The sequence below is a fragment of the Oryzias latipes genome, chromosome 18 (assembly GCF_053564925.1).
Source record: "Oryzias latipes strain Hd-rR chromosome 18, Olatipes_Hd-rR_3.1".
In the NCBI taxonomy this organism is placed as follows: Eukaryota; Metazoa; Chordata; class Actinopteri; order Beloniformes; family Adrianichthyidae; genus Oryzias; species Oryzias latipes.
The window spans coordinates 25,523,652-25,541,848 of record NC_136254.1 but is presented as its reverse complement, the minus strand read 5'-3'; the positions used below and the strand labels follow the sequence as shown (position 1 = coordinate 25,541,848).

Genomic DNA, 18,197 nt, shown 5'->3' with positions numbered 1-18,197 from the left:
ATTAGCAATGTAATCTACAGGAAAATAAAAGAAGTGTCGAACGCCTGAGAGGTTCCCTGCATTATGTTCAGTTAGATGTTAAATTGCCACATTGTGCCTTAATTTTCCACCTTAAATTAAAGCAGAAAGACACTGTCATGGTGAATTTTGGAATGGAAAGTAAAACTGTGAGGTAAAAAGGACCCAAATGCAGGCTTACAGCCAGGAGGCAGATGGATCTGGCAGAAATTGAGTTTATTAAGGAAAACAAAATGAAGCATTGCAAAGATGGGGTATCCAAAACAAAATCCAAAAATGATGCAAAGAAAACATAAGAAAAAGATGCAATCATGAAAATTCTAACAGTAAACAAAAGCAAAGGTAAATACGGATGAGAAATGAAGACATTTAGGATTCTAACTTAGATGCTAAAGACCAAACCCTTTAACTCACATGTACTATTGCAATTCTCTATCTTTAAATAAAATCCAATTCAAAACATGCATAGCTGTTATTCAATTTTTAAAACGTTTTAGTTCACCTCAAAGGTTGCACAAGGGATTTGACCAAAGGCTTTTACGCTTGATGCCCCTCCTGACACAACCCTGTATTTTCAAGCCACAGGGAAACCCAGATAGGCAGCATCGCAAAGGGTCCTGCCCAAGAACCCACAGTTTGGAAAATTTTTACTTCCGGCTCCAACCAGATGAAGTGAAGTCTATCACCATTTTTTTTGCGAGACAGATGTGTTGGAGCCATCGTCATAATTTCTGTGGCAGCCACTCTCGTCAGTCAAGAGTGAGGTTGTAGGAAGTCCACTCCCCTACAACTTGAAAGCAGACTCGGAAGAATCTGTCAATCAAATGTTTCAAATGTTCAACACAATTTTGTCGAGGCGTCTGATTGGTCAGTTTAAAACTCACAATAAAGAAAAAAGAAACGTGAAAAAAAAGAACATGAAAAAAAAGGTATCAGGCCAAGAATGTTTTTACTAACAAATAGAATGACTCAATAAGAGCTTTTTACCTCTCAGTAAAGCCCTACTGGGATTTTGGCCTATTGGATTCAGTGGGTACTTCCTGTCTGGAATGCAAGGGGCGTGGGCTTTTTTAGTTTACTACTGCTGCACATCTGCACTATTATGCCCCCCCCCCCCCCCCCCCCAAAAAAAAAATGCATTATTTAACATTAAATGTAACTCTTAGAATGTAATGCTATTCCTGCACACACCCTCACCCCCCTTCCCTCACACACGCAAATTTAAGAACGCAAACACACAAAGTAGCTTCTTGCAGTTAAGCCGGTATAATCTAAAGTTAATAATTGTTGTTTCATAGGCACATGACTCCATACCCAAGAGCCGGCGGCTTTAAACTTTAATATCAATGAATAATTAAAGCTTTGGGAAAAAACCCATTAAGATGGCCAACAAAGATGAAGAGAAGTGCCCTGTTAAATGCAGAAATGTTAAACCGACCTAGAATAGCCCTCATTTTTAAAATATTAAATTACAGTAATTCACTTTTAGGTCACAAAGGTTAAAAGCCATTGGTTTTTCTAAATATCCCTCAGGGAGAAATCCCTTAAAAAGTGTCGAAAAAAAACTGCATACCCACTTGTAGATCATCTAACTGGATTAGAAGCTGTTATTTAATAACTCATTTAGCTAAAAGCATTTAACAAAGGAGTTTACTCAGACTTGTTGGAGATTTATGAGGATTCTGTCATAGTAAAAGGGTGAGCTGAAGTCTGAACATGAATAATTCACTGGAAAACCATCTCAGACACCAGAGCCACATATGAAAGTTTTTTGTTTTTTTTATGTGCATGTTTTGCTCCAACAGGAGGAGGAAAAGGAAAACTTGAATAAATACATCATTCACAGGCTATAAAATGATACTTCTGAAAAGTCTAAAAAGTGGGAGAAAAAAAAGAAAATCAAACACATTTACTGTTCTTACAGAGTTGATGCCATGTGCCATTATGCCCAGTGGGAGAATGATAGGTCTTAAGGAAAAAACAAATAGCATTCACACTGCCTTAATGCGAGTCCTCTGTATCATCATTTCTGCAAACATTAATGACATTTACAATCACTACCAGGCAAAAACTTCATTACACTGACAGACGCATGAAGACTCCAGTTTGAGCCGCTGGCTAAATGAGGAGCTTCTTGCAGTAGAATCCGTAATGAGAATTTAGCTTGAAAAATTAAAACAAAAACAAAACAAAGAAACAACTTAATTTATGTTTTAACACAACTTTGACCTCGTGCAGAACCTCCGGGGTCACACTGGCTAGTAGCCCTCGCTGCCGTTCTCATATTTGCTTGGCTCTGTCCTTCAGGCTCACAGAGGGCAAATGGGCTGATCCTGGGTTGTCAAGCGACCCATGATGGATGGGTTTGGGCATGTTGTGCCATAAGATGCTGCGCTGGAAATAAATGCTTATGCTTAAGGTTTTAAAGCACTGTCTTCTAATAAAGATGCCTATCATCTACGAATAAGTAACCTTGTCGACCAGCTTCTGCGCACGTGGTGAGGCCAAAGACCTGCTTCGCACAAAATCAATCAACCATAAGCAACGCAACAAGAAAAAGTTGGGTCTGATAACGATTCCAAAAGAATACTGCAGAATAAAGGGGGATAATGAAAGCCAAAAAGCCAGGCCAGTAATAGCACCAAGCTAATAAAAAAGATAAGCAATCAAATAGGGAGCTGAGTTGCCATAAAGGGAACAGTATCAGTTTCAATTCCTTCTGATGGCACTGGAGGGAAGTGGCTAGACATCACACCATGTGTAACGGTCAACTTGATGCTAAAATTTAAAAGTAAAATCTAATTAAAATCAATAATTCAGCGGGAAAATATGCAATATACTGGAACTAAAAATTAATAGGATTTTAGTTGTATAATCCTTTTTTTGTTTTTTCTCATCTTTATGCTTCAGAAAGTAAAGACATGAATACAAACATGTGTTTATGTTTTAAAGTCTCACTCTGATCATCTTTTGAGCTATTTTTAACGTGTTTCAAGTGGTCTTTTAGTTATGCTTGTGATATTTTTAGCTAAAATTACAAATCCTGTGCAGTTTTCTAAGTCATACTTTCTGCAGAACACCAGGAGTTCATTAGAAATCCGTCCTTTTAATTGGGGGCAGAACTGTTTGCGGCGAGTTAGGCTTCCCCAATTCCCATCATTCATCTGTTTACATCCTCTCCTGTTAGCTTACACCCCCTCAACAACCCCAAGAAAACATCTGCAGAGCAACAAAAATGGAGAACAGTATGAAGCTATCCAGCCGTCCTGTTTTGAGTCAGAGGCCATGCAGCTCGGACGAAGAAAAGGAAGACGTACATAGACCTAATCGTCTACAGATTAATGCGTCAGAATGGAGCAGAGCAGGTAACTTGTGACCCACCGATTGTAGCACCGATGGTCCGGGTGACTGCTCGATTCTGATTGGCTGTTGGGTGTACAATAAAAAGTGATATACCGCAGGATAACCGCACGATGAAAAAAGAAGTTCAGGTCACCTAGCTTAAATGTTTTGTATCACTGCGCCGGCTTCTTTAAAACAACCTTTTGCTTCATCATTTGGACCAAAAAAAGCGGTAAGAGGTGAACTTTCTCTCTGAACTGATGCTTTATTCAACCCATCGGGACGATCAGTATATATATCGCTTTATATCGCTGAATCTTGACTGCAGTGGTGGTGCGGCGCGACTCAGACTATTTGTTATGCCGCACCACGTAACAAATAGTCCACTTTTTGTGAGGAAAGCTATCCAAATTGAAAAAAAAAAAACAAGAATTAGGGACTAAAAACTGGTTACTATTTATTGCTTTTCTAAGTGACCATTGTATAAGCGGGTTAATGGACTTCGAAGTGGGCATTATCACTTTTTAACGCTTTGCGTCAGACGGTTCAGGCTTCCACGGCGTGCGTTAAAAAGTGATAATGCACACTTCAAAGGCCTTTTACCCTTACATACTCCAACATAAGAAAAGGGCCACAAAAACATGTTAAAAACACCAAAAACACAATTTTCATTAGAGTGTGCCTTTAAGAATCTAGATAGATTCAAATATCCAATTTTTGGAACTTCTCTGAAAATGTAAAACCTTTATATCTCAGCAGGAAATGTACAAAGAATTGCCTTAAAACTGTGGGTTTGGCCTGTAAAGAAAGTGAATTCTCAAAGCAAGAAGGGTCATAGAAAGGGTGTGCGCTGACAGAAGGAGGGAAGAGGCAGAAAGGCATGGAATAGGAATTGTGTAGCTGAAATCTGTATTGTCCTCCTCACTCCATCAACTCCAATACACCCTTCTCTGATGATGCATGAAAATCCATTTGTGCTGCGAGCAGGAGGGAAGACTTCACGAAGGATAGGAATAGACACAAAAGATGGATAAATAGATATCTGGTAGATGTGTGTGACCACGATCAGTGGTACCACCGAGCGGTTCAAATTCTGTGGTGGCAGATGTTGGCAGTTCACTTTAGAGGTTGTCAGCAATAGATCAGTCATTTTTGTGTGACAAATGTTCCAAATTTATGCGATAACTGCAAAATGGCTTCCTGATTTTTAAATTACTGTCATTTTCAGCTTTTTAAAAGAATTCTGCACAGGCACGACCACTTATTATCTGTTACAGGGAAATAACGTGGGCCTTAAGAATCCCCCTGTGAGAGAAAAAAGCATATCCTCAAGTGTCCAACTAGGCCGAATTCAGTACTTCATCATTTTGGCGAGATAGAACATTAATTAAACAATTGTTTTACACTAGAGTTAATTGCTATTATTTTAACTTAATCACATTTTTATACGCTGTGGGAATAACTGCACGCAGTGCTGACTGTAGTTTTAAACAGATCTGTCTTCCGTGGTAATGCAAAGCCCACAGGGTTGAGAGTATTAAAACAGCTCCTTTTTTTAAAATGGAACCTGGCACAGTTTTATGCTTTTAATTCGGAGCTTCAAAATTATATGATAAAAAAAACCAAAAGGTTAAAGGCAGAAAATATAGTTTAAATTTGCAAAATTTTGTGGAGTTTAAAAAAAATGAGAAACCAAAACGACGGAATCGACCAAGACTGCTGCTGGAAATGTCACTTCGGGTCCTCCTGCTCCTGCCTCTGTGCTGGACCCAGGTGTTCCACATCCTCTCTAATTGCCCCCTATGGTTTGAATGTCCGAGACACATCTGGAGGTTTGGGATACGCACCAACAATTATGAGTGTGACAAAGGGATGGTTGCAGATCACATCAAAAATATAAATTTTCAGCAACTCAAAAACATACTCAAAATTTAAAGTTCATAATTTAGACCCAATCAGATGAAAAAGGTGTTTTAAACACTTTCCTGTAGGATTTTTCTCATGATGGAGTACGTTCATAAAAAGAAAAATAAGCTTAAAATTGCATTTTTTGTGAATCAGGAGCAGATGAAAAAAATGCAGTTTTAAAAAAAGAGCTGGGAGGGCTGCAACCTCCCTGCTATGCCTAAACAGAGAGCTCTCAGCAAAAGAGAGGGGAAAGGGGACATGGTTGCTCTATACCAATGGTCAGAGTGGGTCTTCAAAAAGGTAATCTTGTCAGCCATCGTGGGAGCCCAAGAGGAAGAAGCAAGGCTATGAAAATGCAAATATACATAGATTTTGTTTTTGGTGCTTTTTTGTGCTATAACACGAAATTTCAACATACTAAAACTGTCATTTGATTTTCAAACTTGAGGCACTTTAAAGGGCCTATATCATGCAAAATCCACTTTGAGCTTTTATGTGTATTATAATGTTTATTCCTTACAAAATACATTTCTAAAAGTTCCTCTAAAATCCTGCGCTCTGAGCGGTAGCCCTTGCTTGCTTGGGTATTGTTAAGGTTTTAACGGCACTACTACTCTTATTAATACTGCTTTTCGATCCGGTATTTTAACGTTACCCTTATCGATACTTTTTGAGGACGAAAAATAGACAAATAAATAAATAACAAATCGAGAATATAAAATGTCTTATTTCCTCATTATGCAACAGCATTGTTTTTTTATCAAAACATTTTACCTTTATACATGATAATGTTCCAATACAAACCTGGAATGCACGTGGATGTGCTAGACCAGGGGTCGGCAACCTGCACTTCTCAAAGAGCCATTTGGATCAGTTTCCCACCAAAATGAAAGCACAGGGAGCTGCAACACTAGGTGTGTTAGAAAAAATATTTTTGCCGATATATCGTGATAGTTTATTTTGCCATATTTTTGGATTCTTTACAAAAGTGATGTTTCCTATGATCTTTTGTCCATTTTCCACAACCTTGAACAGACTTTTCTATCTGTCAAACACCAGAGTGAAGATGAGTGAGATGATGGAAACAAATTCACTTTGATGCAGACTCCTTTCCATTTATTTATTTTTTCTTTAAATCCAGTAAACCCAATAAATTATATTAATTTTGACAACTATTTTTTATTAGGAAGCAGCTGTTAGTTTGTTGCGGGTCTGAAAGTCTAAGCGCATCACGCATCACATGGTCATCGTAGCAGCAAGGTGACAGGATAGTAGGGGCACCCTGACGCAAATTTAATTCATTTTACGCGGAAATGGGTGGGTGTATTCTAGGGGGACTTGTAGAGTTACATATGGCAGATAAAGTTTATATCTTGTGGGACACATAAAAAGCGACTTCTCCAGTACCGATAGCAGAACCGTTGAGGTCAGATCTCAACGATACTGCGGTCTTAAAGAATGTGGCCCCGGGGCTTGTTCAATACCAGGGCTCGGTACCCAACCCTACTGCTAATCCATAAAAATTTGCGGATTCTCACATTGTGATATCACAAAGTGAGGAACCGCCCCTTCCAGGAGAAGTCTGTGCTGCCAGCACCGCCCCCAGGCCAACACACATACCCACTTTCTGTACAGAGCTAGCGGTGATCAGCGAAATGCTTTTTCCTTTTACAATCCGCATATCCATACTGATGTGCATATTGTGCCAAGGCCGACTCTAGGTTGATGTCATGAAATGGGCGGCATCCACAAGCAGTGAAAGGCGGTGCCTCAGAGATCGAGGCATCTTACTTCCGGGTAAGAAAATGAGCTGTGAAAATATAATTTAATTTTAAAAAATCGTTCTTTACTGTGCCAAAGGTAATATATTATCATATGAATGGATATAGCTTACTTTGAAATAATTAAGAAAAGCATGATACGGGCCCTTTGACACTTAAAGGAGCCCTTTCTTCTCTGCATACAGAAATGTTAAATTGTAAGCATACAGGAGTTTGTTTACCAACGCTTGGAAAGTGTATGATGCGACTTTATGTCAAAAGTCAATTTATCTTGCTGAACAAGATGGCAGAGGCCGACTGGGATTAAAGAAGTGAGTCTCTGGCTGACTCTCACCTTCAGCGCTCTCTCAAATCGGAATGAGAGTACTCCATCATCCAATGTGCTTGGTGACACCGGCAGGGCAACTGGGTGGAAAGAGCAATGGGGTGTCGTGCTCTCCACAAGCACCTTCCTTTTGGTGTGACAAGACCTACTTTGGTTTCGATTCACGCATAAACTCCACATGAGCAAACAGGAAGCACCTTGGTGACTGCTCATGACCAAGGCCATTACCGCTGCCCTACGACAAACAACAAAAGTGTTCTGTCTGTTGGGAATTGTTTCCCCAACAACAAATATTCTGGGCTGAGCTTGTGTGTGCTCCAGCATCACAACAATACACTAAGAAGTACACAAAGACACTCCTGCAACTGGTTTCACAGTTAGACTCACAAAAGGTGACTGGTTTAACTTTCTCCCCTTTAACTTTTTTGCCAACAAAAAAATATGTCCTGTTGTTTGCATCACATTTATTCTAATTAAGGACTGTGGACATCACAAGATGACAACATGCATTTTAATTTAATCTAATTACCTGAAAAGCAGGACTCTATCCATAACTGTCACTTTTTAATCACGAGGCTGCTTTACAAGAGCAGAAAAATCAGAGAAAATGGGTTATAAATGTAAATGTGCTGCAATCCTACCCCACCGGTAACGTCAAGGATTTTGGGGTTATACAATTATTTAAAAGAATTAAATGCAAAAAAAAAAAAAATCTTCTCATCAAGAATCATATAATCATTAATTGCAAAAACTATAAAATCCTTAAATTCCAAAATAGAGAAAACTACATGTCTGGAATGCATGGGGAGTTCCTTCACATCTGCCCCCAAACAGTCATGCTGAAAATCTAAGGCAAATTTTCATTTTACGGCCCGTCAGTTCCCTGATACAGAGCAAATGAATGCAGCAGCAAACAAATCTATCAAATCCTACATCAAAACAACTGTGCTCTCACTCTCTCCCTTCCCTGTGACTTAAGGACACAGACGCAACAGAGAAGATAAGTGAAAGAGGAGAGAGGAAAAGTACTGAACGAACAGCCACACAGCCTCTATTCTGGCTTCTGACGGTTAGTTAATTGTTTTTTTTTTTTTTGTCGTTTTTTTTTTTGGATAAGAGTAATTTATATTACATGAAGTAACGCTGCATTGGTCTGAAGGTGAAAAATTTGGCAAGTTTACAGTGACGGTTTAAAACATTATTCAGCAAGAAAGTAAAAACAGAAACAAACATGGTAGTTTAAAAAGGTCAAAAAGCCTAAAGATATGTTTACAGATTGTTTAATTTGAAGAGTCAAAGAGTTTGTTAGGAATCATGATGGCTTTTGCATGATCACCATCACTTGAGTGTTGTATACTTTGTTAAAGACCCACTCCAATCATCTTTTGATCCCATGATCCCTTTGTTTATACTCCTGCTAGCTTACAGCCCCTCACACCCCTAAACTAACACAAGCAGTTTAACAAAAATGGTGGGCAGTACTGGACCTATTCAGTCGTACAGTTTTGAGCCAGATTCCAGCTCAAGCGAGGAAAAACAAGACGTACATGAATCTATTTGTCTGCAAGCAGATTTATCGGGTTGGTGCTGAGCAGAGAGCTTGTTGCCATGGCAATTGTACTTTTCACGTAACAACTACAAGGCAATTATTAATCTGCTCCTTCAGCATGATTTGGATAAAGAAATACTCAAAAATACAGTTCTAATCTTAATACTCCATGCATTTTTTTTTTATTAGAGTGGGACTTTCTAAACTTTCTAAAAATAAGAGAACCACCATAGATGTAAAGTTTATTTTTAGTCATTTAACACTGGTGATGTTGGCACCTACACACAAATTATGCATGCTCTTTGACGTAACTCTTTCCTAATGCAATCAACGTGAATCAGCAGATTCTGAAGTGGAAAACAGCAGCTTTTCAGCTTTGCACCAGTATGCACCACTTCACAACCGTAAAGAGCTGCATATCAGAGCAAGGCTGCTTTTCTCCACTTCAGAATTTGCTGGAATGACATTAGTTGCATCAATGGTTAAAGAGTTACAGTAGATGAAAGATTGGAAACACTTGAGCTAAAGACCATTCCTCTGTACGGTTCTTGTCTTCTATCAGATGTTCCAGTGTTTTGTGTCCTTCTGTCTCCACTCTGTTCACTCGTTGCAAGTGCTAATAAACCTCTTGACAGATACTACAATGACTTTGAGATGATGGATGGATGACCTAAACTGAATTGCATCTACAGGAATAATAATTACCCAATGGTGAGTTTTTGTGTGTTGTTTTTTTTTTTGTAGTGCTCTCAGACAACCTTTATTGTGAACAAGTCCTACACAATTAGATTTAGGTGGAATTTATAGACAGATGTAGCACGAGGACAGATGGGTAACTACATTCCTCTTTCAATAATTGCACATCTTGATTTGCTTTCACAGAGTGTTATGACACTGTGATGACACTTATATCACAACTTAATTGAGTGTGACACACTTTGATAAAAACCTTTGCAAAGCACAACAATGCCATAAACTGTAAAATGTCTGAGTCTTTAAACCATCCCTTCAAGTCACGTAAAACTTGGTGGAAATATTGATTAGTGTTCACATAAACTGGAACAATAATCTAAAGGTAAAAGATCTGAAAGATGTGATGATTTAATCATAACTAATGACAGCCTCCAAGTTTGACAATCACTGTGGAGCATCCTCCTGATACCTAGAATATGTGTATTTGTGCGTGTTCCTGAAAAAAAGATGAGTAATTTTTATAATTTAAGCAAACTTGGAAAACAGTTTTTAAGAGGCTGTGATGCGTGAATTATGGCGGAATAAAGTGCAGGTGGTAGGAGCTGCAAGTGCGCTGACATATGCTGTGGGGCAGAATCCGTAGAGTTCAGTGCTTCGCAGGAGGCATTATTGTGGGCTGAAATGTCAATTTCATGCCATATAGACTCTGATTAAAGAGCCTAATGGATACCTGTCTGAAACATGACAGGTTAATCAATTTGTTTTCATTAAGCTCTTTGTCTATCTCTGCTCAAATGTCCTTCAGTTAGAAATGGGAATAAAAACATGCACAAGGTGGACAAACCAAGTTCTGGATCTTTTATCACGTCGACAGTTTAGATCACTACTTTAAATTCATGCTGCAGAAGGATTTTGTCAAGGACACTTTGAAAAATTTGATTGTTCTTATAGATTTCCAAGCAATTGAACCTTTAATCTAAGACCATACAGGTTTGATGATCATAGTGTCGGTACCTCTATACCTGGTCCATGAATACAGAAACCTAAAAAAAAAAAAAAAAAAAAATCTAACATTGGGACTTCTTTATTACTGGCACTGATGGAAAAACTACAAAATCATCCGAGTTTTATTTCTTTGGTAAATCACTGCACTTGAAATGATGACTTTGGAAAAATTATTATGCTGCTGGGTTGCTTTCAAAAGGCTGAGAGTAGCACGATGAGGAGGAATGCAATCAGTCATCAATGGCCATAAATTTCAATGCACAGTGAAGAGAAAGTACTTCGTATGTGCTGACACAGTTAAACAGTTTGACAGAAGGCGCTGGCTCTCTGCCCTTTTTTTTCTCCTTTGCAATGAGTCCCTCCATTATGGAAATATCAAGTCACAGTGTAAACGGTACATGTGTGCGCACAGAGTCCACCTTAATGTATGTGAAAATGCGTGCGCAGGGCCATGCATACATCACAGCGGCAGCAGCAAGAAAACTTAAGCAGGATGAGGTCATTTTTTGTTTTAGAAGTGGCACTAAAACGCTATAATTACTGAAGCCATAACTCATTGTTTATCACTAGGTTATAATATCCAGGACCCTGAGTGATAAATTGCACTTTGAAGCAAAATTAACAAGAAATCAAAAATATTCTGTTTTTTCCTAGTCAGGCACTAAACGTCTGGCCACTTTGATTTTACAGTATATGCTTGAAAAAGTAAGAGAAAACTCAAAAGTATGGGCTTTTTTGGGAGTAAAAGGTTTCCAATGGGTAAATTTAAAAAAAAAAAATCATTTATTTGAACGTGCAAATAAGCACCTTGTGCTTTTCATGAGTGTAGAATAAGCTATAGTAAATCTTTCCTAGCAACCACCAAGTATGATATTGAAAAAAACAAAATTCGTTTACAATTCTTCTAAATGTTAGACATTGTATTTAATGTATTTCAACCTTTTTTGACCTTTAGTTGCACAAACTACAGATGTCAAATAACAGTTCTTACAAAAAATATATTATGGGTCTAAATTTAACTCTGTTCCAACGGCTAAATTCAGCTCTATGAAAAACCATTATAAGTTTTTGGCTTGGTCGGTTTTCTAGAGTATGAGACACAAGTTGGTTTATTGTTTATACTTTTAAAAATATGAATCAATAATGTTCTGGATGTTTAAAGGGTTAGTCGACTGAAGACTGACAAGACCGGGCAGCTTTATTGTTTTGTATTTATTGTGCTTTCTTCAGGTTAATAGTCTGTAACAATCCCAGTTCTTGTACAAACAGCATTTCTCTTCATCATCAAGAATGATGTGTTTTGTGGGCTCATTAATTTTGGAAAGATTTTGATTAAACTATGCTATTCTTTTTTTTTTTTTTTCATTGCGATACATGCTCCTCGTATTGCAATCTTCCTCATTTTTTTCTTTCACGTCGGCACAAATAAGAGAAATTTAGCACATCACGGTGAATTAGCTGTCAGCATACTTTATGTTTGCCATTTCTCTACATTAAAGCTCCTGCAAAAAAAAAAAAAAAGGGAAATGTAATGTACTAGACATTCAGTTTATTCAGTCAAAGTCCATATTTCTTTCCCAGAATAGACCAAATAGCTGCTCCATACAAACTAGAGCACAACATCTTTTGGTAGTATTGTGTCCAGGATGCCTCTTCAACTCAACACCAATCTCCGTCCCATCCGTGCAAATACGCACTTCAATCATTTAGATTTCCATTATCCCTGGTTCCTCTGCTCATTATTCAAACTACTTCTTGCTGCTAAGCCATGGACTGAAATAAATTCATTACCTTGTCTTCAGTACAAGATTGCCATCTTGGCTGGCTTGTAGTCCCATGTTTCAAATTTCATAATGTGACATTTTACTATATTTACCAAAAAAAAAACTACAAAGATTAACTATGATAACAGCTTAAGGGAGGTGGAGACAAGACAAAGAGGAAAAACTGCGCATGAATGTTATAAAAATTTAACGTTTGGCTGGGGACCTTTGTGCACAGGTTACGCCTTAGTGTATGAGGCGTTGAGTCGTTTGAGTTGTCCGCGCCCATGGAGGGTTGCAGACAGGAGGGACTGCCTCTTCCAAGGGAGCACAGGTATGTCTGAACCCGTGTGTTCGGGTAAAATGGACCCGTTTTCAAGTTGACGTGTAATAAAAGTACCATTTGCTTTTTTGCTTTTTTGTACTGAATCAAGGCTTCATCTATTCTTCAAACACAACAATTCTAAATGCTAAACAAAAATAATTTTCACAATATATGGAAATTCCAAAGTTGTCAAAATAAAAAAAAAGTGACATTTGTGACGTTGTGGGTCAAACTTGACCCAGCAAAGAATACTGGTTGCTATGTGCATCACTTAAAACACAGAAGCTCTTCATCATCCTAGTCTCATGTGAACTGAATCATTTTTGTAGAATATCAATACAAGCACACACTTACTCAAAGGGCCTCCTTAACCCACATGAACTCAAACATTCCTTCCACCATATGTTGATACATTTTGAATAAAAAATTAACATTGGCATATACAAGAAGGGTTGGGGTAAGATATCAGTTCTATTCTGTTGGATTGTCAATATGAGAAATAGGTCTGTTTCTGAGATGGTGGATCATACCTTCGGTCATGATCCTGAAGAGATGGAGGAAAGTGAAGCTGAAGGGGAAGTCTCTGAGGATCAGTACGAGACTCAATGTGACCTTCAAGAGGACCGCACATCTGATGAGGAGGACCCAAATGTCACAGATGATGACAGAGAAGTTTAGAAGATTCTAGGGGGGGCAAGAGAAAGAAGAGCAAGTCTCAAACAAGGACAGAAAAACCAGCACCTCTTGCCACACATGCAAGAAGTGCGTTTGCAAAAAGCATGCTATAACCATCACATACTGTGATTCATGCATGTATAAAACACTCACCCTCACACAAACACATGCATGTGTGCACACACACTTGTTGTGACACCGCATTGTTTTTCAATATTTATGGTTCACACAAACCTGCCCTATATACACGTGTTGTTTCTCGAGGTTCAATTTTTGGCTTGATTTTGAGTTTCATGAATTTGTTTTCATGAAAAATGGATTGACTTTATCCTACTGAAAATGTTGACAGTCAAATTAGTTAGTCTTAGTTTGTCTCACTGCTCTGATATGCAACTCTGTCTTCTTTTAAAGTTATTAAACTTTCTCCTAATGGCTTTTTACATGTCAAAACAACTAATGGTTTATGTTTTAGTAAATCTATATCCCAATCTAAATAGGCTGTTGATTCATGCTCTTGATTTCTGATTTTGCCTAATTATTGGGAACTTTTTGGGTCAGGAGTTGATGTCAGTAACCGATGAGCTTTAGAAAAGAAAAGAATAATAAAGTGGCGGAAACATTCTCATTCCCTGTACTAGAACTTCACCTGCAGGCAGAACAGGACAGGAAAGTGTGACCAGGAGATTTCCATCTTCTGCAGGCTGTCAGTCACAGGAACATGAGCCGCAAGGCTTCTAAAACGGTGTCTACTAGTGTAGCCATGCTAAGCTTGTTCTTTACTCATTGTCCCTCGACCCCTCCCACCAACAACCATCCTCCTGCTTCAGCGCCTTTTACATCTTAAAAAAAGAAAGAAGAAAAAACAAGGAGTACAATTCCTTTAATATTTGCCAGAGAGCCCCACAACTCAAGACTTGACACTCGTATGATGAAAGTAGATGTGCATGCATTCCTTCTCGGATCAAAGCTCTATTAAATGATCCACGACAGCAGCTGCAGAAGTTGGAGAATTCAAAGACATAAGAGGTAAAAAAAAAAATCCTTAGGGGAAAGGTAAATGAAGTTGTTTCGTTGGCAAATGTGTTTCTGTTCTACAAATACTTGACTGACAGAACATAACAGACATGAGCGCGCTTCTGTTCAATATTATTATGAATCAAAGTCATATCTCTGGGTAGAATAAACGGAATGATTATAAAATAATGCTGAAGGGCATTCCCCAATGCACTGGCCTTCCATCCCCTCTCCGCTCTCTTATCTCAGCAGAGATCTATAATAAATCCTTCCAGCAATCTGTTTTCCGTCTCCATGTTTGACAAAACTGAATCACTTTTATACAAATAAATTTTATTTTAAAATTTGGACTGCATTTGAGTTGTAGTTACATATTTAGGCAGAACCTAATGAATGGGACAGGCAGTCCTGGAAAAAACAGAAGAACTAAAAATAAGAAGAAACAAAAACCTACAAAGTTGCGAGGGGCATTGAATGGCCTGCAGCTTCTACCCGCCTGACCCCCCACCCCCCACCACCACCACCACCTTTAACCCACCCTCACTAGCTGAGCGGCTGCTACACGCCCTCACTCTCCCCTTCTGCCTCTGCCATCCTGGTCAGATTAAGAAAAGAAAAAAAAAACATTATTGAAATAATGTCTTTTTTGTTAGTTTTATCTCCATAGCAACTGTTTTATATTTTGGTCACCTAGGGACCACGACCAAGTCTATGTAATTGTTAGAAGAATCAGCAAAACTAAAATTCTGAATTTTTGGTTAACCCCGCCCACATTCCTAATAAATGTATATTTTGTTTGTCAAATAGTTTCGCTTAGCTTGAGCCAACGATTCATGTATTACATTTTCAAAACGTTCTGACAATGAAGGTGCAAGCAACATTTGCATTTTGGAAACTAACGCAGTTAAAAATCTACAAACTTTTTTCCAAATTAACTTTCCAATGATGCTGGGCGAGTTTTAAGTGTAAGGAGTTTAAATTTCCATTGGTCATTAAAGGGGATTTCTTTTTTTTCTTTTTTTTTGAATACTCAAGATAGTGCCCTCTTCCTGAGGTCAAAGGTCAACAAAACTTCATTTGTGGTTGTAGAATTAGCAGCATCTGTGTGACATTTGTAAAGTTTTGTTTTCCAGTATTGTGTGAGAATTTGAAGTTTTGAAAACTTCACACTTTGCCACAAAATGTCCACCAAAATCTAGGCGTTGGGGTCATCCCTTTATGATTTTAAACTTCCTATGGCTATCCGTGACGTGTGTCTTGGTTTAGTTACTTAATTTATTTTTGGCCCCATTCTTTTTTTTTTTTGACAGTTTCTCCTGCTGTGATGTCATCATTTCTCTATTTATTTATTATTGCGGGGGGGCGGGGGGTCGTTCATTATGTTCAAAATCCAATTCACCAAGTACTAGGTTTATTCATTATGTGAAAGTGGGGGAGAGGGGTTGCTCGGACATGTCCAGTAACAAGTAAGAATTGTGAAAACAATATGGTCCTTGTAGTCCAGGACTGCTGGGGGCCATAATTATACATCTATAGACATAAATGTACAGTACATGGTAAAAGGTTAAAAATAAACAAATGTTCATTATAAATTAGTGTTTATTATGCTCTATTAGTTCTATTTTAATCTCTATTATTCTTTTTTTTGTGGCGGTTTTCGTCGGTTTTCTACAGCAAAAACATCATCCATGGACTATCTTTATCCTCTTCAGAGCAAAACGGCAAGATTCAATTCTGTTCAGTAACTTATGGAGCCTAATGAAAAATGGAAGACCTTTTGGCCAGATAAGATCCCAATGACTGACTCAGATGAGCTTCGACCGTTAACTTGCTTAGGACTGACACATAAATGAAAGCCTCATCTTACACGTCTGCAAAATATCCAAAGTTGTTGAGTAGACAGCATTAAACATTTTCCCTTTAAATGTCTGTGGATATTGCAGAATACCTGCTGACTGGATGATTCTTAAATTGAAAGAATTTTCCTTATGATAATCGAAAGCCAGAAAACCTAATATAGAAAAGCAAACTGACTCTTTGAGTTGCATTGTGTTGTCACAGAGCCCTCTGTCTATGGCTGCTATACCAGAAAACTGCTTTTTGATGTAAGATTGAAAATTTATAAATATATAAGAAATAGCTTTTAAAGCAATGAACTTTTTAAACTGAGCTCCGTTTTTTTTTTTGTGTAGTTTGGCCATTGGAGAAACTCAGAGCGACTTATATGGGATTTTCTTTCATACATAAAAAAGCTCATAGGTTTGTTATTTTTCCAATAAGAACCGAGAGCAACTCGTAAGAAGAAGCGCCGCACTTTTCTCCATAATGCCATAATGTCGACTCATTGTTTGAAAAACTGCTTCACTTGCTTCCTTTAATCTACGTCAGACACTCACTTGTACAGATAAACAAGTAACTTCAGGCAGATAATCCACAATGTATTGCTTTAAAAATAAAAAATAAAAAGGACCAAATAAATTAATATTAATTGGTAAATTCTGGTTTGGGCTGGTTGTGACTTTGATCAATGACTGGGGAAACTCATTATCAGCGTGGGCCACTGCATGAGCCGTCCCCCTAATGTGTGCCAGTCTCTAATTCGGTGCTGTAATTGACAGCTGGATGAAGCAGGTGTGCCCAGTGACACGGCGGTGCGACAAGCGAGACAAAGGAGGACGGGACGGAGAGATCACACGGAGGGCTGAGAATCAGAAGTGATAGTGAACTAAAGTGGCAAAGAGATTTTTTATCAATCATTCACAATGATATTAAAGTCCCAAGAGGTCGACAGGAGTGTCAAAAGCCGACTGAAAGAAAAAACACTGTTCATACCACAAGGAAAGCTAAAAGACATTTGGGGGTTTTGGAGGCAAATACTTACAGCAACATTGAAATATTGTTTCACTGACTGATATTTTTACTGGTCAAACACTTTCAAATTCAATCTTAACAGACGCGTTATTGCTAAAGCATTCCAGGAGCAAGCCCAAATGCTGACCTTTAAATATGATGTTAGAAAAGGGGAGGAAATTACAGCTACTCACTTTATTACAGAGAGCCGCAGCTGTGTATTTGTACAGAGAAGTTGGCAAACCATGTCCTGATGGTTAAATTAGCAAGCATTTACAACTAAATTTGGTGTCTGCACATTACCATGCTCTTATGAGTAATTGTCTTGTTTTAGGGCATAGAGAGCAGGATTTTAGTGTTTCTACTAAAACCCAGAAACCCTGTTTTGTTTTTTCTAAATAGTTTCATAAAAGTCTTTATCATTTCAGATGCTTCTTTCCCTGTAGCATATACTATAATCTTACATGGATACTGGTGCGCTGTAAGCCTGCCAACACTTCCCATCATTCCTTTTTTTTACGTGCTCTCCCTCAATCTTACAGCCCCTCAACCCCCCCCCCAACCTAACATTAGCAATGCAGCAAGCATGCTGAGCAATATTGGAGCCATCAAGCCGTAGTTTTGATCCAAATGCCAGATCAGACGAAGAAAATAAAGGCGTCCATGGATCCATTTGTCTGTCTACGTCACAACTACAAGCTTTTCCTGATTCACAATGACTTGAATAAAGAAATACGAATAAATGCAATTTCAAGCTTAATTTTCTTTATCCATGCACTCCATCATGAGAGAAATGCCACAAGAACCTGTTAAAATAAACACCTATTCCATTTTCATTGGAGCTGGTCTTTAAATGAAGACAGTTTATCAAAAATTTCTGGATCTCTAAAACCATATATATAAAGCATTTGTGCAACCATTCTGAGAAAAGCAGCAGTTCACGTTGAGA

At 38.2% G+C, this 18,197-nt stretch overlaps 1 long non-coding RNA gene across 2 annotated transcripts in view; it reads right to left on the bottom strand.

The window, feature by feature from the left end:
• Positions 1-18,197, bottom strand: part of LOC110017124 (uncharacterized) — a 41,316-nt gene that overhangs the window by 9,301 nt on the left and 13,818 nt on the right. For both annotated transcript variants that reach the window (XR_013650956.1, XR_002292434.2), the window contains exon 2: positions 13,240-13,393. This is a non-coding gene — a long non-coding RNA (uncharacterized LOC110017124). The remainder of the gene's footprint in view (positions 1-13,239; positions 13,394-18,197) is intronic.